Below are 17006 nucleotides of genomic sequence, written 5' to 3'. Positions count from 1 at the left end.
ATCTATGAATGCAACTTTCAGCGTTGGGAATTGGACAATTTTGTACCATTTACCCATATAACTAAAATGTCCTTTAGAAAAGATGGGCTGTAGTTGGACGTAGGTTCAGATACTTCAGAAAAGTAAACAATCTCTACTGATGTAGTGGTGTGACCATTTTATTCAAAATTCAATTTTGGTTACTTTCACTTAGTGACAACTAGACAATTAGAGTGAGTGGGCACTGTATTCAGAGAAAACTGAATCTGCAGATGTTTAGTCACTCTCAACCTGCTTTTGTATAAACCAATTACAGACTGAGTGCAGTTTCTGATTGCATTACTAATCTACGCAGTTCTGTGATTTCATGATTTCTAGAAATTAAAATATGACCTCCCTTTGCCAAATGAAGCTACTGTTGTACAGAGTTGCCAAAATCTACTGTAATAAAGTGACTGTGGTTCCCAGAGGACAGGTGTTTTTGATGTAGGAACACTGCCATGACACACTATAGGTCTTTTCTCATCTATCTGGTCTAACTCTATCTCTAGAGTGCTCCCTCTGCAGTGAGGTGCCAACTCTGTGCCTCTTATTCAAATCAAGTCACGGATCTCAGTGGGAGTCCCTCTGAGGACAAAAGCAAGGAGGCCTGGACCATGAAAAGAGATTACCATTTCACAGATTTGAATTCTGAGCAGCACTGCCACCGCTACTGTTTCCAACTAAACGGATGGAGTGTTTGTTTACTTGGTTGTTTCAATACTGATTAAAATAATAATAACCTGTATGGACTGGAGAAGGCATTACACTGGCTTTGCCACTGATGTGCCATGAGTTAAGGGCTTGTTAAGATGAATAACTATTGACAAGTCTGTTTGAAACTCATAGTTGAAAGCTTCATGTTGCTGGAAATGTTCCAAATGCTGACTGGCTTGTCTTCATGCTATTCTTTGGTCTCCCTGGCAACTGCACAAGATAGTACTTATTCAGTTGTTAACATATTCATCTTAACTAATGGAATAGTTATGTTCTTTAGATTTATGGTGATTACCTGTCATACTTACTATATGATTACTTACTGTATCATGTTAGGAGGAAAACCTCTTTCAGTGTTCATATGGGCACCTGACTGTTTTAAGACAGACTTGTCTTAAAAAAAATTGGGAACCTATCCTTACAGTTGTCATAGTGTGCTGTATGAGCTTCTCAAACCTTAATGCAATAAGCATAAGGCAGTGTAAGATTTATTCCTTCTGAAAGAAACACTAAAACCACTAGATATATGCTCTCATACTGTCAGACTACATATAACACTGTAAACTGATCCTATATTGCTAGATGTGCTGTGAGCAGCAGTTGTAATGTCAACTCAAAGTCTGCACTACAAACTGATGTGGAGTTTGAAAGACGTGGGTGTTTACCAAGCAGGAAAGGTCTAATGAAAGTCACTATTGAACTGCATTATGGGAAGGGAAGGATACAGTGTGTTTTTGGAGCTTGCCCTGCTTGAGACCAAAACTGGAACCTTTGCTCACCAACCATATCTGACAAACCACAAATAAACTTATTCAAAGAAACAATTCCACCAAACAACTCCCTGTAAATACCACAAATTGTCCGTTTTACAATTCTGTTTATGTACAGGTTAAACAAAGGAGAAACAATGTGTTAATTAGTGAGTTTGTGTTTTTTTCCTTTAAATATAGTTTGTCAGTGCTCTGAACACCACACACAAACATCCATTCACCACCACTGTATTGGGGTGGCAGCAGAAATCACAGATGGGTCCAGATGGACAGTATCTTGGGGTGACAGATCACTAGATTGCAAAGCAGAAACAACACTGATTATGTATTGAAGCCAGTGGTTGCTGTGTGTTTCATTCTGCCTTCATCCTTGTTGCTAAGCATTCGCCACTGTGGTGTTTTGGCCATGCAATTTGCAGACATGAGTGGCAATCAAGCATATTTTTACTGAAACTTCTGTCTTGCTATCATGCAAATTATCCAGTTCTTCTCATTTTTATTTCAAAGAAACTACTATTACTCATTACTTCTTGTTTGAAAAATATTTTTCTCTACAGCAGTCCCACATGACACCAGGCCTTTATATGCAGGTCATGTACTAAATGTAAGAGTTGGAAGAGGAGCAGGACAGATATTCATGTGGTCAGTTGTGTGGGTAAAACCTTTTAGAAATGTATTACAATGTGAAGGAGAGTGATGGCTGAGTGACCAGGAAACACCTCAGCAGGAGAGCGTCACGCCGTTGACAAGGCACAGGTGCCTCAGCCAAACACTGCACTGTCCCATCCATCGTGTGCTCTGGTCAGTCGTCCTAAAGGCCACTTCATCACCGCCTGTCAATGGAACAGAGCTGATCACTGTTTGAGTGCACTGGCCTGAGATGGGAATGAGTCCTCCATCAGTGTCTTTTACACCACAGATCCATGAGCTGTTAGAGCCAACATGACTCATACAGCATTGATTTAATGAGAAGAAATAACAAAAAGTAAGACAAATATTGTCATGTGTGACCTGGGCCAGATGCATAAAACTGTGTAGATTCATGACTAAAACTGTATGCATGCACAGAGCCAGAAATATGCATGCAACCACTCTTTTCATCAGATTTATAAAGCCGTGTGCGTGCATGGTTCTATTTTATAAATCTCGTGCACAAGCCTCATTTTCACTCCCACAATTAGCCATAAATGGATGAAGACACGTCCTGAACCAGCTGTTTTCATAACAATTCGCTGCCTGCTCCACCAGTCTTTACACCTGTCAATGAAACAAAAGAAGTGCTGTTTCACTGATTGTGTTGCACTGGCGAGGTTCTCCAACAGTCAGAACAGCTGTCATTACACGTAATCATTACGCACAGCTGTGCGGCTCTTTATAGCGTCCATATCATTAATTCATCATATGGACCTGTAAACCATCATCAGCAGTGATATCTCAGTAATGTAATCAGTGATTAGTTTGTAGCTCATATCTAAACTGATTTTACAAGGTGTGTCACAATCAAGGGTAAAATAAAAAGAAGAGCAAAATACAATGTCAACTACAATGTCAATCAAAAGAATGATAAAATTAATCACACAAAAGTAATGAATCAATGTTATATTTATAAATGTGCCTTTGATTGGCATTTTACAAATCTCTGTGTGAACACACACAAAAAAAAGACTAATCACAGAATCAGTGCAGCAGGTTATCAACCTAAGCATTGTTTCACTAAAAGATTCTGTCTCAGCTTATATTTCATCTCCACCTCATCACATCACCACTCAGATCGTTTTAGAGAAACATGTGTACACCTGGACTGAAGAATGCGTGAGGTGAGCACATTCTGCTTTTATAAATACCAGTTTATGTGTGGGAAATGGCGTATGCATGGTTGTTGTGCGCACACATCGTTTATGCCTCTGGCACCTGGTGTTGGTTTCAGAATCTGCCATTGCAGTGTATAGATGTCTTTCAGCTCGTTGATGATTTCTTTCAGCTTTTCATGTTCACCATCCATTTGCAATGGGACTGTAAAGGAATATACATTTTGGGAAGCACTCATATTCACTTTCTTTCTGGGAGTGAGATGAGAAGACCGATATTAATCTCGTTTTTGTGCTTTAAGTACAGTCAAGAAATGGTTACTCAAGCTTATCATAAAGACTAGGGGCAGGAAAACAGCTCGCCTACTCTGTTATTAGTTCAAAAATGCACCTAGCAACATCTCTACAGCTCACCCACTTACACAGTGTATCTCATTTGTTTAACTTGTACACAAACAGAACTGTAAAACAGACAATTAGTAGTTTCAGAGTTACAAGCTGGAACAAGTTTTATATCTGCCCAGAACTTAGTACTCAGAAAATAGTTCCCGCACGTTACTCCCCCTAAAAGCACAAACTGTTGTTTCCACATTTCTGTTTTTGTACATTTTTATTAACTAGTGATCTTTTTGTGTTGGTAGGTATATTTTTGGACAGAGCCAGGCTAGCTGTTTCCCTCTGCTTCCAGTCTTTATGCTGAGCTAGGCTAACAACCTCTCTCCAGCTCTGTATTTAAAGTTTGCTATCAATCTTCTCATCTCACTTTCAGTAAGAAAGCCAGTAAGCATTTAAGGCCATTCTTCACTAACCACGCAGTTTTTTTAACATATGATAAGGCAACCAATCAACCCTCATAGACTGGAACCACCTACAGACCATGATGAGCGTAAAGGGCGTTAGGGTAGAATACTATTTGTTATAATAAATGTAATATACACAATATTTGCTGTATGCTATAGCAGTTAGCAGGGCTACAACAATCAAGATGTCACTTTAATTGATGCACTATGACCTGTTCAAGGCTCAAAGACTGTTGTTATGACACATCGAAGACAGAGTTGCTTAAATTTTGGCCTGAGCATGTTCATCTTTTATGAGTTCCGGGGATTCTCATGTGTTGTAATTTCTCCAGAAACCAGCTGGTGAACACCTTTTCCCCTAATCTTCTCCTTAAGAGTGAAGCAGTGAAACTTGTGAAGCAGAGCTTCATCTTGCAACTCATTTGGGAGACATTTTGGACGATTACTTGTGTGGGATGTGGTAATGCAATTATATCTCTACACGCTGTGCCGCTCAGGGCTCCTAGAATGACATTAGACTTGATGGATACAGCTAGCAAACACATTTTCATGATCGTCATGTGGCAGTAAATAACAATGTCTCAGGTTTCCTCCCACACTATCCTATATCCCAATAGGAAGCCATTCACTTTACACTTATTGAATTATGAGTGATTGAGCAAGGATAATGAGGACTGAATAATGAGGTATATAAAATAAAGCTGAAAAACTATAGTGATAAACATTTGTAGTCCTTCTGCTGTGTTATAATGAGCATAATTAATCAGATGCAGCAAAATAATAATTTTCTGCATCCTAATAAACTTAATCAACACTAATTATCAAGTTTGATTTAATGACTTCTTCCTCTTTGACAACTTTTACAATTTTGACTGCTCCTATGGCTCAGAGACTTTGACTTGTATTCGCTTTGAGATCTCCCCCTTCAATTGCTCATATTTTCATAGGCAGCTCTTGCAAATTCCAGCAAGAGTTAGATCACAATTTGTTCCAGATTGTCTGTCCGGCAGTTTGTTGGAGGAGCAGTTTGAGGCAGCTATTTTGCAAACTCTGCTCTCCTCCGGCGCTATGGGAGGTTTGCCACAGAGGCCAAGTTGTATGTATGCACTCCCAGGTCCTTTTGAAGTTCTGGCTCTTACTCCCACACACACAAACGCCACTTTCTTATGGTCATGTTAAAACAAATAAAAAGCCAATATGATGATGTTTTTCTGAAGATTTGGGTGGTTTTATGAGTTTTTGTTGGTGGTGGTTTTTTTGTGTCAGTATTTACAGTAACTATCCTGTTATTCTTCAATGTACAGGAGTACTACACGTACACGGCAAAATAATCAGTCAGGACGATATTCTCTATTTCTGTTATTGTCAACAAATCACATAAAAAGACCAGTTTGTTTTAATGTGTTAAGTTTTTAAATTAGTATCTGCATAGATACTACTGGGGGTAAATGGAAAATACACTTTTTTGAATGATTTTAGACGTAATTTAATTGGGGGAATCTGTAGACGACCTAAAAGAATTGATATTTAAACATAGTAGTGGATATTTTCTAAGCCTGTCGTTAATTATTGTCAGGAGGGCAACGTTTCCTGATTTTCCGAAATTAGGTGATTTGCATAAAGTCCTGTTAAATGCTATCTGATTCCGGGCTGTTTTGACATGTATTGTGCATTTCTGGGAAGAAATAGAGCACAAAGTTAAGTGTTTTCTGTGGCTGAAGTTGGAGTACCGGTTGAAGAGAATACACTTTGGGAACTGCAGGCGTATTCCTCCCACAAGAGGAAATATTAGTTTAACAGCCTACTGTCATCAGCTCAACAAACAGATCAGTGATTGAATAGGTTCTGAAAAATAAGTGAGGGAGATTTTTTGTAAAAATTTCAGTGGTGCTTTTCTTCCATTTTCTCCTGTGTACTTCCCTTTAGTAAAGGGAAGTGGGGACTTTATTCCCTTTAGTAAACAAGGACAAACACTATTTGACTGTTAAAAGGGGCCACAAATCCTCAGTAAATATCCCCCATTGAGAGTAAAAATACTGGAATCAGCTCATTAAATACCCACATATGTTTTTAGGGGTAAATTACCTTCACACACACACCAATAACAAATACTGAAGGCATAACCTGTGTGACATCAATTAATATGAATCTTGTCACTTTACAGCGTGTATAATCCGCAGCTGAAAATAGTCCCCAACGGACTATATTTCTTCCTATTGTGCCTGTTGTTTTAGGAAATTACTGAACCATTTTTTTTAAAAAGTGAAATTGTATATTTATGATTTACATCTTCAGTAGGAATGATGTGGAGCTGAGAGCCGTAAGGGAAGTCAGAAAGTATCGAGAGACGGACTAACACGTTGTTGGTTTTGGTCAAATGCCAGTCTTATCCTTTAACAATGCCATAATAGATTTCACCATCGAGATGTATTTTTTTGTTACAACCGCACTGAATCTTCATTGTTCTCAATGCAGTTTCCAAGTTTTTTTCTTTATGGAATATCTTGAAACAAAACAGAATAGCACAGATTGCAGCACAAGTATCAAGAAAAGGACAACCCGAATCAAGGAAATGAATGTATTGGAAACAGGTGAAATAATCTAACCCCACTGGCAGATTTTTTTCCTGTTGTTTTAAGAAAATAAGATTTTCATAGTTCAACAGACAAAATGTTACGATGGAGATTTTTCCTGCAGTGTATTCCAAAGAAATAGCTGTTGCTGCTGCCAGAAACGTAAAACACATGATATCCTGTGCGTTGGATGTTTGTTTTTTTCCCCCCCAGAAAAGAGCTACATTACCAGACATTTAGAACAGCAAATGTAAAGCTTTCATGCATTGGTTAAATCATTTTTATGTTCTATAAAAAGCAGCGATATGGAAATGTGTTTATTAGCAAATGTCCCAGATTGTTGCTACAAATTTCCGTAACAACCTGCAAATAAATTACAATTGGAAGTGAAGGATACACAGAGCAGCAGTTCCTCCACACTGTGCAGCTGCCAATAGTTGCTGACTCCCAACAGTCCTGCCAACTGCTGCTTGTCACTTCTCTCTGGCAGACACGTCTTTTCAAGGCCCCTCGCCACTACAGCCTTTGAACACGGCACAGGCTGCAGGACACACTGTACTGACAAGATAAACACTCCACATATTAAAATGTCTCAAATTAAAAGAATTCGTGTCTTTTCATCTTATGAAATGAGTCTGTTAATTTCACGCATGTAATGTTATTTATGGCATTTTTATACGCTGCGAGATTTCATTTTTATTCATCGAAATTTTCTCTTTTGGCCGCAAAAACCAGACCACCTTTCATCTTGGACTTGTTGCCTCCTGATCAATACCATCTTTGTGTCTTTGATCGTTGAGCCTATACACGCATGAAGTCTGCATTTAAGTGATTTTGGTACTGAACCATAGATATTGCCAGCGGGTGGATCTGAACTCTGAGAAAACATATGGGGTCAATTAGGCAGAGTTTGCTCCTGGATGGGGTTCAACTGATCCACAATAGGGACCTGCAGAATAGGTGGTCTCAGGCCATTTGGCAAGGCAATTGTGGGCAGCCTGCGAGTTAGCGACATGAAAGTATCAGGTGTTAGCCAGCAAATGATCCAGGAAAGGTGAGGCTGGGATAGCAGATTGGCTGGCTCAGGCCCCGTGTGACCAGTGTTTGCAGATAGAGAGGAGAGGTAGAGGAGGGCATCCATGCACGATACACTGCTCTTTACACTGTATTAATGCTCTATTTAAATACAATTAAAAGTCACTTACCACTTTGTAAAACTGCCTGTGTTAGGGAAGTTACATTAAAATGTTTTGAATTACTTACTTATTTTATTGTTCATTTAACACAGACAATACACAATATATTTATTACATTAGATATAGAGCTGGAAATCTACCTTATGTTTCAAAAGTAAGAAAACTTTTTAAAAATCACACTGACATTTGTAATAACAGAAACAACTAAAAATATCATTCCATATGTAGAAATAAGGATGCTTTTTTTTTTTTTTTTAAAAAAACAAACAAACTACAGTATATATAAATATATTATTGTTGTTTATTCAAATGTTTGCTTTTAGCTGCCTGTAAGCAAACAGTGTAGATGTTTCAGACAGCACAGATCACAGCTATAAAGTTGAAAAAAGAGAAAAAAATAGAAATGGGTGTTAGTGGTTATTATGGGGAAAAAAACCTGATAAACTAACTAAGTTACAATTACATAATCGTATGTCATGGGAGCTCATGGGAGCTGTAATTTTTTATGTGCTAACACATTAATCATTGTTTAACCTTGAAAAGAAAGTTTCAACTTGTGCTGTAGTGGAGGCCAATTTGTCTTGAAATATGGACAGAAATAGCTCAGGAATATTTTACATTTTTTCAGAAAGATTGATGAAAGAAATGCTCAATGAGACACTGCAAGTTACAGAAACTAGTGAAACAGGGGCTAGCCTGGAGGTGCTTATCGTCATCTCAGCTTTAATAGTAAATGACATCTACAGTGAATTAAAACATTTACAAATTACTCATTTAAAAAGTAATTACATGATTTTACTAATTACTTACATTGTTGCCTTCCATTAACCTTAACACATAGAAATAGAAAAGAAACACTGTGGTTTAACAAATTGCCAAGCTAACGTTACAGTTTGGAGGTGTTTACTGATCATCAACAGCTAGCTTAGCCGTGGTGACCGTATGCAGCACTCAAGAAGTCCTCACAGTGAAGCCACGAGGTTCATTCACACTCCAACTCTGAACAAAACCTACATTCCATGTACTGTACAGTAGATAAGACAGCTTTGGAGCTACAGAAGGACATGCCGCTCCTCTTTTGGCAAAAGCTAGCCACCCCTGCACAAGCTAGCACACACTGGACCAGTCTCACTCAACACAAAGGGAGTAAATGATATCAATCCTCCATCCAACTCCTGTAATTACTGAAATTCAGATTGTTATCCTTTATATTACTTGTTACTGAAAAAAGATAATCACATTACTGTATCTCATCATCAATGCCTTAGTGCCCAACACTGGAAACTGCTCATTCCATTTGGAGCTTTAGCGGTTCTTAGCTTGGGATTCTGGAGACGACAGACAACACCGCTGATGTACAATAATTTAAAACACACACAGTAGCGACGTACATTTTTTCATATTGCGGTTAGATGTATTTTAAGTCGAAGCTGAGTTGAACCCACATAATATCATACACATGCATGTGGATCTAAAGTTGGCTGGCTGGTGTTGCATTTGAGGTGAACTTAATTTTGAGTGAAACACGATAATGTATTCCATGAGACTTCAGCTGAGGTTAAGAGCATGTTCTTGGATCTCGATGAACCCTGATGACATCAAGTCTGAGTGAAACACACAACAGCACAGTTCTATCTGTATATACGTCCCTCAGAACAAACAAGCTCGATGCTTTTATACTCTCCTAAACATGCCTTTTAGGTTTATGACTCATCCACAGTTTAGAGTTCAAACTGTGCTTTCAGCGCATAAAGGGATTGGAAACCACAGTTTACAGTTCCCAGTAAAGCTATCCATCAGAAAAATGAAACCATGGTTTGAGCTTTTCAAATATTCACTTTGGTCTGCAGGGTGAAGTCACAAGTTGTCTACATGTTGTGTAAATTGGGGAGTCACAGTGGAAAATGGGCATGGATCGAAAATAGAACGGCTACTCAGCGGAATCAATGGATGTCAAAACAGTCAGAGAAAAGTTAAAAGAGCCTTGTGTGCTACCTACCATGAAAAATTATATTGATGAGCCCATGAAGGAGTTTTGATTGATCTTTTTTTCCCAAAGTGTATGTTTTCATTTTTGAACATGAATTGGTCCTCATGCTTGTCTTTGTTAGAGAAACCTTATAGGTGTAACGTAGAACCCAGAGGTTGTCATTAAAGTCAAACATATTATTCTGCCATGAACCTTGAGATACCAAACACTTAATTACAAACAGACTCATTGTAAAGAGAAAGTCCGATTTATTACAACTTGGGTTGTACATGTGTACTTTTGTCGACATATGTATTGGCAGTAATATGGAAAGACTCAACATCGCTGAAAAGAAGTCTGATGTGGCAAGAAACACAAGCAGCCAGAAGATCAGTCAGGTTTTAAACAAACCCCTATACAAAACTGTCCTGACTCGCGGTTGGAAACAGGAAACGATGAGCGGTCTACTGTAGCAAAATCACTGTTGGGTTAATGCCTCCATCCACCCCTCCTTCTCTGAATGAGGAAATTTGTCAAATGTACTTATTTTTGAGTGACTGATATTACGACCTGTCATTTTTTCTTCTTTAGCAAGATAGCAAAATTGCAATATGGAAAATCAGGATGACAAAATTATAAATAGATTGTAAACATGATTGAAGAATATGATCAGTATGGCATCGGGCAACTTCCAGGTCCTGCCAAACCTCTTCTCAACCAAGGAGATGTGGAAAGAGGACAGACTACAAGTACAGAGAGAAGACAGGGAAAGCATACACACAAGAGATAGAGAGAGAGACAGAATGTAATTTACACAGAGAGGAGAGAGACAACAGGTGAGGCTGAATCTCCTGGAGGATAAAAATCCAGACTCATAACCTCTAGAATAAAGTACCAACAGTCAAGGGAGTGAGAGAGGTTCAAGGTCCAGTACAGAGAAGCCGGAGGAGACATCAAACAAACAGAGGGGGAGAAAAAAGTTTGCTCTTGTCCTTTATACTGGTTAACAAATAAGACGAGAGACGTCTGTGTCTGGTTCTGTCGCCTCACTCTTGATTTTATTCAAATGTACTTTCTTGATGATTTTTTTCCTTTAAAGATGTTTATTTCTTTGGTATCTTTGAACATAAGAAGGGAGATGAAAGCAAATATTGTATTTCTATTTGTATTGTCCCCTTTTTATTGTGTTAAGAAATGAACTTAAAAGGGCTTTTGATACAATTAAGTTTTCCAAAACTGTTAAGGGAATGCAAACAGTGCTATTATTTATTATTTATGACTTTTGTTGTAGATCTAATGTATTGGGCCACATCCACAAAAGGATTGTGCAGCTTTTGCAGCTGCTAAACCTGTGCAATTGAGACAAAAAGATAGCGTGTAATTCACAAAGGACGTAGAAAGGGTGAAATGCATCGCAAACTGCACTGCCAAGCAAATAGAGTCAGGGTGCGCCTGTACCATTTGCATGTATGTACATCAGGTTCAGTGTTTGGCGCAAAATTGGTCCCTTTCTATGCAAATAAACCTTGTTGTAAAAACAGTGTAATTCACAAAGACCAGCACTAATTGCCACTTGCAGTTTGGATGGAGTTATTAGTGTCTTCAGATAGTTGGTGATAACTGTGTGCACACTCACTCCTCACTCACTCTTCCATTCTCTCTCCCTCTTCAAATCTTTCAGCTTGTGAGGCCTGAATGATATTGAATTGATACTGAATGATATCAAGGGGAGTCTTCAGTCAGACATTGGGGGGGTGTTATAGTGGGTAGGAGGGGTGGTGGGTTTATCTCAGACTTTCAGCTACTTAAAATAAAAATGTTCTGACAGCTCTGATGGAGCTCAGGATTCATATAACGGCTGCTTTATTACAAACAATTCCACTGTATAAATCTGAATCTGTATGTAACAGCTGATCTGTAGATGTGTAGCAGAAGTTACTGCTGCTGTGTGGCGTGCATAAATGCGTACAGCCTCTTTCTCAGTGTGGAGACGCAGGTATCGTTTCAGCTGCTGTGTGACGCTGCAAGCCAGCTGTGACACACAGCCAGATGTGGGTAACAAACAGAAACATCAGTACTGATGTTTCTGTGAAATCCTGGATCTATTCAGTGACACCTGAAGAACATTACTGTAAGATTCAGACATTAATCTGACACGTTTCAGACCTGCCTGAGTCACATTCATAGCTGTATGTTGACATTTGACATTTCAGTAGATCATGTTTTAGATGAGAAATACTAGAGAAGCTAAAGAAGCAAAATACATGAAAGTTGGTTTGTGATTGTTGAGGGCTCTGTGTTCACACCTCTGCTAATTAAAGACACAATTTGAGGCTTTTGTGCTCTCTGCAGTTTTCATTATGGACCACTCTGTGTGCTAAAATGTGGAAAAAAGTCTGAAACACTGGGAACCGCTCCGCTCACTCAATGAGACGCAAAACAAGTGCAAACTGCACTCAGCTGGCATATCACTAGCGCAAAATCTTTTGTGATTGGATTTGGTCCATTTTGTTCTGTACTTTGTATTTACTACATACTGTAATTGTCTGTTGTATGTGTTCCTGGTTGTATAAAATTAAATTGAATTTTTTAATTTAAAAAGAAGAAAGTTTGAAGACATCTGGATTTAACTTTGACTTATTTATCCTAGTTGTGCATGCACCCAGTTTTTTCTGTCAGTGATGGATTATTACTAACATTTTGGGTGTGCTCTCTTTGAGTTTTACCGCCTAAAAATGGTTTGAATCACTGATTCCACACTCGTTAGCCCTTAAAGTTAGGCAATACCTTCTTTTAATCCCTCATCACAGGTTGTGGTCTTTTAGTGGAGTCAACCAACGAGTGATTCTTACTTCTCAGAATGTCTCATCTGAGGGATTTTTAGAGACCTAAAGAGAAAGATTTAATAGAAGAGATTTAATGAGAAAAACAATTAAAATTACAGTCAGGAAAACTTGTAAAAAGTAAATATGATTTTTTTTAAACCTACATATACAAGGTCGGACTGGGAACTAAATTGGCCCTGGCAATTTTCATCTGGACCGGCCCCATTATTCCCCAACATACGCACTTATGAGTTGCAAAAAGTAACAAAAGGCTATTTATAATATATAGGCCAAGCAATAGATATTAAGTTGGCACCCTAACAACAGGTGTACTTACAGTGTTTCATACAATAATATAATAAATAAATAGCCAAGAAATAGCCTAGAGGAGAAGTCGGCACCCCAAGAGGCGCACTTAGGATTTTATTCTTTTGACAATTGATATGAGCAACTCAACTCTCAGCGCACTTATACTACGATCCATAACTTCACAAATCAAACAAATATGACACAATCATATGTCATGAATGAAGTCAATGACAAAATGCAATGCTGTCATCATGAAATAAAATAGCCTAAACTTAATTTTCATACCGGACAAAAGCTTTCCTATAGGCCTAGCCTAATGGTGATCGGGAAATGTGTCTGAAATTGGACATTAATTAACAGCACTCTATTTATAGTTGATCATCTGACATTGCGTGTGCAGCTGATCTGATGCAATTCACACATATAAGCCTCAACAGTCAAGATTTCATGCTATGGACACTATTTAAGTGTTCATTCACTGCTATTGTCAGACTGTGACAAGCAGCGTGCCTGCACCCTATTGGAGCAGACCCAGAGTGACTAGTCAGCTGACATCATTTAAAAAAACAGCATAGAACGGAGGCCTTAAGCAGCGAATAGAATAGAATAGAATGGAATGTCCTACCTTAAGTGGTGAGAAGATGTCTCATCAGTGTGCTCTTCTCTGCCTTCCTGTCGATTACGTAATTCCATAAGTCTCCAAAGCCATGAGAATGTATTTTTCTGTCGCCATAAGCATGAATGCTTCAATATGCTCTTGTGATGTAGCGCTCCGCAATCTATTCTTCATGAATTTTAAAGCTGAAAAGCTGCGCTCAGTATGATAATCCCCTCTGGCCTAGCTCCGCTCTTAACACTGTCACTACATAAACTAGCAGTATGACCTGCTGGGAGGTTGTTGTCATGCACCTTTTGCTCGTCCTCGGCAGCGGCCTCCTCTTCTTGCCCCTGCTCTCCACTGGAATCAGCCTGCTCATCTGTCCAGACTCTTTCCTCCTCTTCTCCTTTTCTTTCATCCTCTTCATTTGGTGCCGGCGGACTGTTAATGTTATCACTGCAGCTAGCAGGATTTTGCGTGGCACTGGCAACGTTATTTTTGAATAATAAATGTGTTGACTTAAAAAATTTTTGCAGCATCAGCCTCAAATTTTTTTTCCTTATCTCTCTGACCTTTTCCACACCACCTTCCTGCTTGACTTCTGACATTACATGGATTGGTGACAATGGTCGGGACCACTTCTTGGACCAGCCTATTGACAATTTTGGAACCATGTAACCCCCAATCAGATGGGCTGTTCCAACATCAAGTAGGTCAGTCAGCAGGTCAATTTTTTCCCACAAGTTTTTTCTCCATATTGCCGGTGGTGGCCTTGCAGCCCACTAGGTGGGTCGGCCCACCAGAATCACCAGATTACCAGTCTGAGCCTGAATATATACATTTTTGGAGAGTCCTGCTGACCTACGGGTTTAATCACAATGTCCCCAGTTTGAGTCTGGAGACCTATATTCTATTCCATTCATCATTTCTCTCTATTTCCTCATTTCCTGTTACCTCTGTACTTGTCAGCTATTAAATAAAGACAAAATGCCCAGAAAATAATAAAGAAATACATATATTTTTAGCAGCAGTGTTAGCAGCAGCTCGGCTAACAGCCCGTACCGGACGTCCGGTCGTCGCCGTACATCATCGGAGAAACACTGATTTTTTTGGGTAAAACAGCTTTAATTAGTATTTTAAGGATTTTAATCTGCGTGTACGTTTATTTTTGGAGAGGAGGAGACCTCTGCGGATAATTCGGCTGCTGGGAGAAACCGGCCAAACATCTGGATCTAAAGTTATAAGAGAAATAAACCGAACAAGTGTTAGCAGCAGCTCGGCTAACAGCCCGTACCGGATGTCCGGATGTTTTAGGTGAAACAGCTTTATTCAGTGTTTTTACCTGTAATCTCCGTCTGTTCTGGAGAGGAAGAGACCTCTGCGGGTAATTCGGCTCCCAGTAAAAACATCCCGAATGATTAACACTGGAGTAATCCTATACCAGTGAAGCTGGTTATTTAACACATGGATGTATAAAGAGAACTGGATACAGCGTCGGAGACCGGGCCCCGTTCATTCCTATGAAAGTTGCTCAGTGGCGTGTGAAGCAATAAAAAATCGACTTCCCGGTGAAAGTACCCGGATCTTCCGCATTGTGCAGCCCATAGAGCTTGCGCACTAGTGACTTTTGCGCGTTCTCTTTACACATCCATGATTTAACAACGAAGACAACAACTCCCATGATCTCTTGCTATTTCACACCGTCATCTCACTCCGTCTTTTGTTATTGTTTTGATTGAGAGACCCCTAGCGGCTGAAATTATATATTGTGCGTTTAATTATCTTGTGACCCCTCAATTTTATTTTGGAGCCTCATATGGGGTCCCAATCCCCAGTTTGGGAACCACTGGTTTAGATCATCTGACTAAACTGTTGGTTTGTTTACAACCTGTCTGATCATCTGGCTGCTTGTGTTTCTTGCCCCATGTTGCCATTTTCCCAGAGCAATTATCAATTACACTGATAAATTCAGTTTTATCAGAAAGAATAGAATAAAAATTCCAAAAGTATGAAAGTAAGGCTCAAGTTGTAGTAAAACCAGAATTTCTCTTTAACAAAACTAATTGAATGCAAAGGTCAGAGTCCATGTTGAAGGTTAGGTCAAGTCTTTGACAGTTTATGTCTGTAATACCTGTTGCAGCATCCTGAATTAGCTACAACTGTGACTCATTAAATGGGCTGCTATTGAGACATAACTCACTGTGACCTCTGATCAACATGCAGCATCTGTGTGAATTATGTCTCGCTTTCATCTCACTACACTTTGAAGCATTCCGCCTTTTGTAAGGACTGGCATTTCACGACCAGATCTCCAACTGCAAAGCTGCAAAAGCTGAGGAAAAAGTTGAAAATTACCATTTTCTATGTGGCAAAATTGCTTTCTCTTTATTTTGGGGGTGACATTTTCGTCCTCATGCATCATTTATACTCCCCCTAGAAAACGGGATGGGAAAGAGGAGACAGAGGAGATGAAATTATAAAATACCAGCCCTGTTTGGATTAAAGCTTGTGTGTGTGTGTGTGTGTGTGTGTGTGTGTGTGTGTGTGTGTGTGTGTGTGTGTGTGTGTGACTTAAGTCACTTTCAGGGACACAAACCAAATTTAAGACCACTTGATTGGGGACAGTTTGTGTTATTGGGGACAAATGCCATCTCCCCAATTAGTAACACACTGATTTTTAGGTCAGTGGTTAAGGTTAGGGTTAGGGTAAATCTCCAGGAAATTAATGTAAGTCTATGTAAATGCCCCAAACCTGTGTGCGTGGGTGTGTGTGTGTGTGTGTGTGTGTGTGTGTGGGTGGATAGGTACCACTCCTGTCCGATTTTATCTGTTTCTATCTGTGTGTGTGTGTGTGTGTGTGTGTGAGAGAGAGAGAGAGAGAGAGAGAGATTTTTTCATTGCATCTGAGAATGTCACAAATGTACATGAATGGAAACAGTGGGGCATTCCAAGCAATGTTGCAGGTCCGGGGGATAATTCTGCCTTTCAACTGCTTCCCATTTATTTCTGCAGCACTGTCATCTCACCCTGGTCAAGATGAAAAGCATCGTTGTGTAAAGAAATTGAAATGAAAATCCTTCTGGACCCAGCAGGATGGGGGGTATTATCTATGACTCAATGGCACTTCCCTGGGATAAGATCTAATTCTGGGAGGAAAATTTCTTTATATGGCCACCTGCTGTCGTCAGCTTTGTCCCAGGATCACAAGTTGTTCTGGGTGACCGGTCTCGGGACACGGCGAGAGGAATGCACTCAGCTCCCCGCTGACATTTAGATCTCTTTATTTTCTCTTTCATTCAGCCCAGAGCTGGCTGGGAAGGGTAGGGGGAGTTGGGGAGAGGAGGGTGAGGGTCCTGGATGAAGAGTCGGAGGGATAGGGAGGGGGTTCGCAGGGGGCTGCAGCACACTGACGCTGCACACACA

The 17006-nt window shown here is 39.5% G+C and overlaps 1 long non-coding RNA gene across 1 annotated transcript in view; it reads right to left on the bottom strand.

Annotated features, from left to right (window-relative positions):
- LOC122965351 overlaps positions 1-14196 on the bottom strand; it is a 30766-nt gene extending 16570 nt beyond the window's left edge. The window contains exon 1 of the long non-coding RNA XR_006398210.1: positions 13611-14196. This is a non-coding gene — a long non-coding RNA (uncharacterized LOC122965351). The remainder of the gene's footprint in view (positions 1-13610) is intronic.
- Between the last annotated feature and the right edge of the window lie 2810 nt (positions 14197-17006).

Source organism: Thunnus albacares, chromosome 16 (genome assembly GCF_914725855.1).
Source record: "Thunnus albacares chromosome 16, fThuAlb1.1, whole genome shotgun sequence".
Taxonomy (NCBI): Eukaryota; Metazoa; Chordata; class Actinopteri; order Scombriformes; family Scombridae; genus Thunnus; species Thunnus albacares.
This window is presented reverse-complemented; position numbering and strand designations above follow the sequence as displayed.